The sequence below is a fragment of the Arachis duranensis genome, chromosome 8, assembly GCF_000817695.3.
Source record: "Arachis duranensis cultivar V14167 chromosome 8, aradu.V14167.gnm2.J7QH, whole genome shotgun sequence".
NCBI classification, from domain to species: Eukaryota; Viridiplantae; Streptophyta; class Magnoliopsida; order Fabales; family Fabaceae; genus Arachis; species Arachis duranensis.
This window is the reverse complement of record NC_029779.3, coordinates 22,933,419-22,944,345: the sequence shown is the minus strand read 5'-3', so window position 1 is coordinate 22,944,345 and position 10,927 is coordinate 22,933,419. Positions and strand designations below refer to the sequence as shown.

Sequence of the window (10,927 nt, the reverse complement as noted above, 5' to 3'; positions counted from 1 at the left end):
AAAATATCTTTATTTTTAGAAAGTACTATTTTCATATAATGAAAGCACTATTCTTTCTTCTAAAATTATTTTAAAAAAATATCTTTATTATAATTATATTACAATTAGAATTTAATGAATAATGCATGATTATACTAATTTAGGAAAATATCCTTATTATAATTATATAAAATAATCTACTTAATATACTAAAATTAGATTTTCCTCCAACTAATGAAAGTAAGGTGTCAATTCCTTATGAATTTATTTTCTTTTCAAAATAAAAGTACTATTCTCTCTTCTTAAAAATATCTTTATTAGAATTATATTACAATTAGTATTTAATAAATAATGCATAATTATATTAATTTAGAAAAATATCTTAATTATAATTATATAAAAAATTAAACATAAATTTATAATTCTAATTGCCATAAATATGATACTAACGTTCATAGTGGCAGTGGTAAATTGATATTGTAATAATTAATTTTTATAATTATTTTTGTACTACTAAAGGCTATATATAGTGTTTTTTTGTGGTTAGTAAGTCTAAATCTAAGAATCAAAACATTTTTTTCTAATCTGTTATTCTTCTTTGTTTGGGCAATTGTTTCTAAGGAGCTTTATAGGTTAAGTTCAAGTCACATCCCTTCTACGTTTTCTACGTTTGTCCAAAAATATTCGAAGTGGAGCATATAATGAGATCGAATTTTCTCAATTTAGGTTCAACTTTGAAAAATTCGTGCCAAGCTTAAAGATGCAATTCAAAGATTGGCTCTTTATTATTTTTTGTGTGTCTTTTTGTTGTTCTTTATTTTAGTTATATTCATTGATTTCTCTGTATTGATGCTCTTTTTATTTGAAATATCGTGACAATTTAGAGTGTATATTGTGACTCATGTGATATTTGTTAATTTGGTGTATCTTTTTAGATGGTTTATGTTATAATGTGTTTAAGGAGTTGACTTAAAATTATAATATGATATATAAATTTATAATATGATTTATAGTATGCTAAAATATTAGGACATTATCATATAAATATTTTTTATTTGTCCATTAGATTCAACTATATAAGATCTTGAAAATTATGCAATTATGTAATTAGTTATTTTTTACTTTTTTTCGTATAATTATTGTATTGATCATTTACATTAGTGAGACTATTTTCATTATTAATATTTATAAATATGTCATTATTTGTATAATTGATTGAATCATCTTATTCGTTTAAATTTAATTCTATTGAATTAATTATTCAAGGTGCCATCGCTATTTCTATTTTAAACTTTTTTTAATATTATTTAACGATTCTAATAACATAATAACAATTAAAAAAGACATAACAAAAATTTTTTTAATGTGAAAATAGGGCAAAAATAATAAATTTATTTAATAATGTTTTTCAAGATATATATGTTTTTTTATAGATAATTACTATAAGGCATAAAAAATTATTAAATTTTAACAATAATTATTAAGGATAAATGATTATTATAATTAAAATTAATATCAATTTAAATGATATACAAATAAACCATGTCAAACATGACATTTAAAAGGGTTACTTTTAAAAGAATATAGTTTATGATATTTAATTTTTTACTATTTATTAAATAAAAGCATAATTACTTAACGATATTTATTTTTTAAATTCATTATGTAAGCAATTTTATTCTTTTTTTGTTGACAAAATTTTACACATGATGGTAATAATTCTTCTAATGGTAAATACGGATAATTATATATTTTTACTTTTTGATATAATCGATATATTATTAATAATGAATAGTAATTAACCCCTCATATTTTTAATCAAAGCTTTTTGACAATAGTTTCTATCTATAGATATCATGGATGATTGTTTCTTTAAAAATAAAATACATTATGATTTTAGGTTATTTCATGATTAACAATAATACTAGATTATTTCTTTAAAAATAAACTACATTATGATTTTAGGTTATTTCACAATAATAATTAATGTTCATAATATTGAATTACGCTAAATTTTTTATTCTCTATCGTTAGTAGTTAATTCCAAATTAAAAAGATTATGTTGAATTGTTGAATAGTCCAAGTATAATCAGAGTTAATCTAATTTATTTGTTTATTAATATAATTGATTGAAAGCATAAATGATAAATAAGACAGGCAAATAATTAGAAAAATAGAATGTTAGTAATTACTTAAAATAAATAACAAAATAAGTTATAGGGTATTACTTTATTTAAATTATTAATAATTAAAACAATATAAAGTCAGTAATTATTTTTAAAATAGATATTAAATTTAGTTTTATGGTACTAATTTATTTGATTTGTTAATAAAATTTTATAATTTTCAAATTTATATCTACTCAATTTATGTATTTTATTTTATTCTACTTTAACAAAAAATTGAGAGGTGTATTTTTAATTATTGATAATTGATATCAATCAATTGATTGTATTAATTTGTAAGAAGAACAACGTATAATAAATGTTGTGAAATTAATTATAATAAATTAATAATTAATAAATAAAAAACTAAAAAGGTCTTTTTATTACTTTTTAATGGCTACATGTTTTTATAATTTCACTTTTCTTTTATCTCTTTCTTTCACATTTATTTATTTTAATTTATTGAACTAAATCAATTATACTAATTATTTGTATTAACTAATTAAGTACTTTTTAATAGGTTATTATAACTGTGCCTTTAGACCATAAGTTAAAAATATTATAAAAAAATATTTTATAAAAGTTGTTGAAAAATAAATATTTTTAAAATGTGTTCTTAAGACACAAATTAACTAAATTATTTTTTAATTTAATGTGTTTGATTCATTCAATTGTATTAATTATAACTAATCAATTATATAATTTGATTTGATTAGAATAAATATTTCATCATTTAATATTTTATTTGATTCATTAAATTAAATTAATCATAACTTCAAATATTTAATTTAATTAGAGTAAATATCAAATTATTTTAAATTTTATTTGATTCATTAAACCAAATTAATTATAACTAATTTATTATTTAATTTGATCGAGATAAATATTAAATTATTTAATAAATAATATATATAAAGCAATAAAATAAATGAACTCAATTAATTCAATTTATCATCTTATTATTTTATATATCCCTTTTCTCTCTCTATTTTGTACTTCAGGTAAAATATTTGTAATTTTTTATTTTTATTTTTTTATCTTAATTTTGCTAATATTTTTCTATGATTTTGTTTTATATTAGTTCTTTTTTATTTATTTTGACTAATAATTCTTAAGGGTGTTATTATTTTATTTAAAGATAATTTAAATTTTTTATAATATTTTTATAAAAGTTGGTTCTTCATTAAAATAATTTTTTTTGAAATTTTTTTAATAAGATCGTATTTTGATTTTTCTCTTTCATCCTTTGTATTAATTAATTATATTAATCTTCTGTTGTAATATATTTTTTATCTACTCCACACATTTTCTTTTTTTATCTTCTTTTTATTTTCTTAATTGCTCTTTTTACTTTATTTTGAATTATTTATTTTATTTTTACTTCTCATATATAGATTTATTATAATTCATCACATGTTCTTTTTGAATTTAAGTGATTTTTTAGGTTATATTTTACTATTGATACTTTTATTTTATTTAGTGTATTTTTTTAGTCTGTGTTTAATATAATAATCTCTAAATATCAATTCTACTATATCAAAATTAACTTTCTGCACTTAATGATAAAACTGTCATGTCATATTTCTGATGGAATTTTTCAATTTATTTCTTTTAACTCATTAAATTCAATTTATTATAATAAATTAATTACATCAACTAATTGATTTGATTAATTATTTAAATATCATACAATTTATTATAATTTCTATCAATCAATTAATTGTAATTCAAATTGAATGATTATTTTATACTGAAATTATTATTTTCTAATCTATTTATGGGAAATACATATAACAATTTTAATCACAAATTAAACAAGTTTACATTAAATGACTTATATAATGGTTATCTCATTTATTATCATAAATGCTGAATTAAATAAGTTATTATTATTTTTTATTTAGAATTAAATGAGAATAAAACCAGAGGTACCATTTTATTTGACCTTTAAGATTTATTGGGTGTCACACTCAAATATAAATAGTGACTTCCAGATTTTGGTCTCCCACACATCAAAGCCACCTACGTAACTCTTTTTTCATAGAAATTGCGATTCAACTCTATCAGGGATACAGAAGGTTTTCAAAGAACAAGAGAATGGTCTGAATTTGCATGAATTCTAAATGTTCAAACTTACGATGTTGTTTCAGTTGGTTAGCGTTACGAGAATGACTCTAATCTATAGATGTCTAAGACTAGAATAGATTAAATATTATTTAAGTAATTTATTTCTAATATTGGTATTTGATTAAATTAGTTTTAGAGAAATTTAAATTATTGACTCAATTTATATATTACGACTATTCTTTTTTAATATATTATTTTTACATTTTCTAATATAAAATTTCTTCTTTTTTTTCTGATTTTAAAGTTTATTTTCTTTTTTGATATATGTATCACCTTTTTTTCTCATTTTATATTTCATATTAGTAATGTAATTATTAAGAAAAATATATTTAAAATAATATTAACACATCACTATTTAAAAAAAACAAAGATATGTGAAAAAAAGGAAAACAAAAAATTAAAACATCACTATTAAAAAAACTATTAATATGCGTATATGAATGGGGACAGAATTGAGGAATATATATGGATATAAAAAATAAAAAATTATTCCACGATTGTAAAATAAAAAATAATCATATATATAAAACAAAATAATTATAACAAAAAAATAATTAATATATGTGATTTAGATGTTTTTAATAACTGGTAATATAGAGTTTAACAAAATATAATTCACATATTTTCAATGCATTATTAAACTACTTATCAATCATCGGTATTTTTAATTATTCTAATTATATCAATTGATATAGTTCTAATTCTCATTCAAGCGTAATAATTTTATTAAAAGATAGTTGAAATACACATTAATAGTAACCCATTTAATTTAATATCAATTAGTGGATAATAATAATAATAATATAATAAAAAAGTTTACACGGCACATGTATTATATTTTAGAAAGATAAAATATAATTTAAAAAAATTAGGGTATCAATAATTAATTCTTATAATTATTTTTGTATTACTAAAGACTATACATATAGTGTTTTTTTTTGTAGAATAAAAAAGGTTGTGATTCATAACATTTTCGTAAAATTATATCGTATGGACACAAGATTAATTAGATAATAAGTTAAATTTTAATTAATATATTTTATTTTCTGCTCATATTTTTTCATTAATTATTTTGCTTTTTATATTTACAATAAATATTGAATGTAAAAAAAATAATATTGAATGTTATCTATTTTATTTATTTAGAGTCATAATTAAATTTAATATAATTATAGCAAGTATCTAAAATTAATAATAATAACATGATATTATAATTTTAAGTTATATAATATAATAAAAAAAGTAGCAATTTACCTTCCTATATAGCAATAATATTATATAATGAAAAGCCTCAGACATAGATCTTCTTCTGTTTATTATTTTTTATACTTAAGGGCTACTAATTATAATTTTATCAACAGTGTTACCTATGGTTGATTATATAATGAAAAATTTTGAAAAATAAAGGCAAGAATTATAAGATTATGGAAAGTTCCATTCAAATTTAACAAGAACAAGACAACTTACATAGAAATGGTTCTCATGGATGATAACGTAAGTTGATTATTTTTCATGATTCTTTCAAGTGATGCTAGGTCCATTTTATAAATATTTTTTGTTTATATTTAAAGTTTATTTGATAAGTAAACTCTTGCACGAATCAAAGAGAGTACGATTTTATAGATTTATAAGTGATTATAACATTTATACTTAATTTATTTTATAGTGTGATAATAGCCAATATATTTATTGGTGGATTTAACTATTACTATATTATTTATGATCACATTCAATATATATGTATGATTTATTGAAAAAAATAGATTATTAAATCTGATTAATAACTATTTTAGAGATAATTCAATTAACACTAGATTTAAAAAAACAATGAATAATATCTTACTTTTTTATTAATCAAATTATTATAATTCAAATTAATTTTAAAAAATAATTTAAAATTATAATTTCAATCTCTCACGTGTATGGCACAGGTAATTACACTTATTTCATACTCAACTTAAGAAGTCACGAATTTAAATCTCTTTATCTTTAGTAAAATAAAAAAAATAAAAAAAAATTAATTTACCATGGTGGAAGAACACATGTACATATACTTAGGCTCACTAAATCCTTATGTTCATTCAGATCACTTTATTAATTACCAATACATCTCTATGTTCATTCAGATCACTTTATTAATTATTAATTGTTGACACCTAGGTCGAGCTATGCAATCCGAACTGATTAAAGATACGACTGACCGACTTCTTTAGGATGGTCACCACCGACCTCTTATTAAAAGAGTTCGGCCAAATTGCCATAGAGGTCCAAGCAGGCTAATGAGCGGATAATTTATACGCTTTTTGGCATTGTTTTTAGGTAGTTTTTAATATGAACTAGTTACTTTTAGGGATGTTTTCATTAATTTTTATGCTAAATTCACATTTCTGGAATTTTCTGAGTTTGTGTGTTTTTCTGTGATTTCAGGTATTTTCTGACTGAAATTGAGGGACCTGAGCAAAACTCTGATAGGAGGCTGACAAAGGATTGCTGATGCTGTTGGAATCTGACCTTCCTGCACTCAAAATGGATTTTCTGGAGCTACGAAACTCCAAATGGCGTGATCTCAACAGCGTTGGAAAGTAGACATCCAGAGCTTTCCATCAATATATAATAGTCCATACTTTATTTGAGATTTGATGACGTAACTTAGCGCTTAACGCCAGTTCCATGCTGCATTCTGGAGTCAAACGCCAGAAACACGTCACGAACCAGAGTTGAACGCCCAAAACACGTTACAACTTGGCGTTCAACTCCAAGATAAGTCTCAGCTTGTGTAAAGGTCAATCTCAGCCCAAACATACACCAAGTGGGCCCCGGAAGAGGATTTAAGCATCAATTACTTACTTTTGTAAACCCTAGTAACTAGTTTAGTATAAATAGAACTTTTTACTATTGTATTTGAAATCTTTGGTCTCAGTTTTATTTTATTATCCATCTTAGGAGACTATTGATCACGTTTTGGGGGCTGGCCATTTGGCCATGCCTGAACATTCATCACTTATGTATTTTCAACGGTGGAGTTTCTGCACACCATAAATTAAGGGTGTGGAGCTCTGCTGTACCTCAAGTTTCAATGCAATTACTACTATTTTCTATTCAATTCAACTTATTCCTATTCTAAGATATTCGTTGCACTTCAACATGATGAATGTGATGATCCGTGACACTCATCATCATCATTGTCACCTATGAACGCGTGACTGACAACCACTTCCGTTCTACCTTAGACCGGGCGCATATCTCTTGAATTCCTTAATTAGAATCTTCGTGGTATAAGCTAGAATTAATGGAAGCATTCATGGGAATCCGAAAAGTCTAACCTTGTCTATGGTATTCCGAGTAGGATTCCGAAATTGAATGACTGTGACGAGCTTCAAACTCGCGATTGCTGGGCGTGATGACAAACGCAGAAGAATCAAGGGATTCTATTCCAACATGATCGAGAACCGACAGATGATTAGCCGTGCTGTGACAGAGCATTTGGACCATTTTCACTGAGAGGATGAGATGTAGCCATTGACAACAGTGATGCCCTACATACAGCTTGCCATAGAAAGGAGTGACAAAGATTGGATAAAAGCAGTATGAAAGCAGAGATTCAGAAGGAACACAGCATCTCCATGCACCTATTTGAAATTCCCACCATTGAATTATATGAGTAACTATTTTCTATTTATTTATTATTATTATTATTCAAAAATCCAATAATCTCTTAATGTAGTTGAATCCGCCTGACTAGGATTTACAAGATGACCATAACTTGCTTCATACCAACAATCTCTGTGGGATCGACCCTTACTCACGTAAGGTATTACTTGGACGACCCAGTACACTTGCTGGTTAGTTGTGCGGAGTTGTGACAAAGTGTGATTCATGTTTAAGAGCACCAAGTCTTTGGAGCCATTGTTGATGATCACAATTTCGTCTACCAAGTTTTTGGCGCCGTTGCCGGGGATTGTTCGAGTATGAACAACTAACGGTTCATCTTGTTACTCAGATTAGGTAATTTTCTTTTCAAAAAGTTTTCAAAAATCTTTCAAAAAAAGTTTTTTTCTTTATTTTCATTTTCTAAAGAATATTTTTGAAAAATTTATTAAGAAAATACAAAAAAAATCATAAAATCATAAAAATCAAAAAAATATTTTTTGTTTCTTGTTTGAGTTTTGAGTCAATTTTTAAGTTTGGTGTCAATTGCATGTTTTAAAAATTATTATGCATTTTTCAAAAAATTCATACATTCATAGTGTTCTTCATGATCTTTAAGTTGTTCTTAGTAAATCTTCTTGTTTGATCTTGATGTTTTCTTGTTTTGTGTCTTTTATTGTTTTTCATATGCATTTTTGCATTCATAGTATCCATGCATTAAAGAATTCTAAGTTTGGTGTATTGCATGTTTTCTTTGCATAAAAAATTTTTCAAAAATATGTTCTTGATGTTCATCATGATCTTCAAAGTGTTCTTGGTGTTCATCTTGACATTCATAGTGTTCTTGCATGCATCATGAGTTTTGATTCATAATTTTCAAGTTGTGAGTCATTTTTGTTGTTTTTCTCTCTCATCATTAAAAATTCAAAAATAAAAAATATGTTTTCCTTATTTCTCTCCTAATTTTCGAAAATTTGAGTTGACTTAGTCAAAATTTTTTAAAATTAGTTGTTTCTCATAAGTCAAGTCAAATTTTCAATTTTAAAAATCCTATCTTTTCAAAAATTTTTTCAAAAATCAAATCTTTTTCATTTTTATCTTATTAATTTCGAAAATTTTAAAATTATTTTCAAAATCTTTTTCTTAATTTTATTTCAAATTTTCGAAATTACACTAACAATTAATGTGATTGATTCAAAAATTTGAAGTTTGTTACTTTCTTGTTAAGAAATGTTCAATCATTAAATTCTAGAATCATATCTTGTAGTTTCTTGTTAGTTAAGTAATTAATTTTAATTTTAAAAATTTAATCTTTTTTTCAAAATATCTTTTTCTTAAAAATCATATCTTTTTTATCTTTTTATCATATCTTTTATATCATATCTTTTTCAAAATTTTATCTTTTTCAAAAATTTTATTTTAAAATATCTTATCTAACCTCTTATCTTCTTATCTTTTCAAATTTGATTTTAATACTTTTTCAACTAACTAATTAACTTTTTGTTTGTTTCTTATCTTTTTCAAGACCACCTAACTACTTCTCCCTCTCTAATTCTCGAAAATATCTCATCCCTTTTTCAAAATTCTTTTTAAATTAATTGATTGTTTTAAATTTTAATTTTAATTCTATCTCATCTTTAATTTTTGAAAATCACTAACTCCTTTTCAAAATTAATTTTCGAATTCTCTCTCTCATCTTCTTCTATTTATTTATTTATTTACTAACACTTCTCTTCACCTCTCTTCATCTCCAATCACTTCATCTATCCTTACCCTTGTGATTGAATTATTCCTTCTTCTTAATCCTTATCCCCGTTCTTCTTCTACTAATAATAAGGATCCTCTTTACTATGACATAGATGATTCCTCTTCCTTTTCTTTCTCTCTTCTCTTTCATATGAGTAGGAACAAGGAAAAAGGCATTCTTATTGAAGCTGATCCTGAACCTGAAAGGACTCTGAAGAGGAAACTAAGAGAAGCTAAATTACAACAATCCAGAGGCAACCTTTCTGAAATTTTTGAACAAGAGAAGGAGATGGCAGCCGAACCCAACAATAATAATGCAAGGAGGATGCTTGGTGATTTTACTAAACCCATGTCCAAGTTCGATGGAAGAAGCATCTCAATTCCTACCATAGGAGCAAACAATTTTGAGCTGAAACCTCAATTAGTTGCTCTAATGCAACAGAACTGCAAGTTTCATGGACTTTCATCTGAAGATCCTTACCAGTTTTTAACTGAGTTCTTACAGATTTGTGAGACTGTTAAGACGAATGGAGTAGATCCTGAAGTCTACAGGCTCATGCTTTTCCCTTTTGCTGTAAGAGACAGAGCTAGAACATGGTTGGACTCACAACCTAAATATAGCCTGGACTCCTGGGATAAGCTGATCACGGCCTTCTTGGATAAATTCTTTCCTCCTCAAAAGCTGAGCAAGCTTAAATTGGACATTCAGATCTTCAAGCAAAAAGATGGTGAATCCCTCTATGAAGCTTGGGAAAGATACAAGCAGATGACCAAAAAGTGTCCTTCTGACATTTTCTCAGAGTGGACCATATTAGATATATTCTATTATGGTCTATCTGAGTTTTCCAAGATGTCATTGGACCACTCTGCAGGTGGATCCATTCACCTAAAGAAAACGCCTGCAGAAGCTCAGGAACTTATTGACATGGTTGCAAATAACCAATTCATGTATATTTCTGAGAGGAATTCCGTGAATAATGGGACGCCTTAGAGGAAGGAAGTTCTTGAAATTGATGCTCTGAATGCCATATTGGCTCAGAACAAAATGTTGACTCAGCAAGTTAACATAATTTTTCAAAGTCTAAATGGATGGAAAAATGCATCCAACAGTACTATAGAGGCATCTTCTGAAGAAGAAGCTTATGATCCTGAGAACCCTGCAATGGCAGAGGTAAATTACATGGGTGAACCTTATGGAAACACCTATAATTCATCATGGAGAAATCATCCGAATTTCTCATGGAAGGATCAACAAAAGCCTC

At 24.9% G+C, this 10,927-nt stretch overlaps 1 non-coding gene across 1 annotated transcript; it reads right to left on the bottom strand.

Annotated features, from left to right (window-relative positions):
• Positions 1-10,353: 10,353 nt before the first annotated feature.
• Positions 10,354-10,457, bottom strand: LOC127741364 (small nucleolar RNA R71). The gene has a single exon (XR_008002316.1). It is a non-coding gene; the product is annotated as a small nucleolar RNA R71 (small nucleolar RNA).
• Between the last annotated feature and the right edge of the window lie 470 nt (positions 10,458-10,927).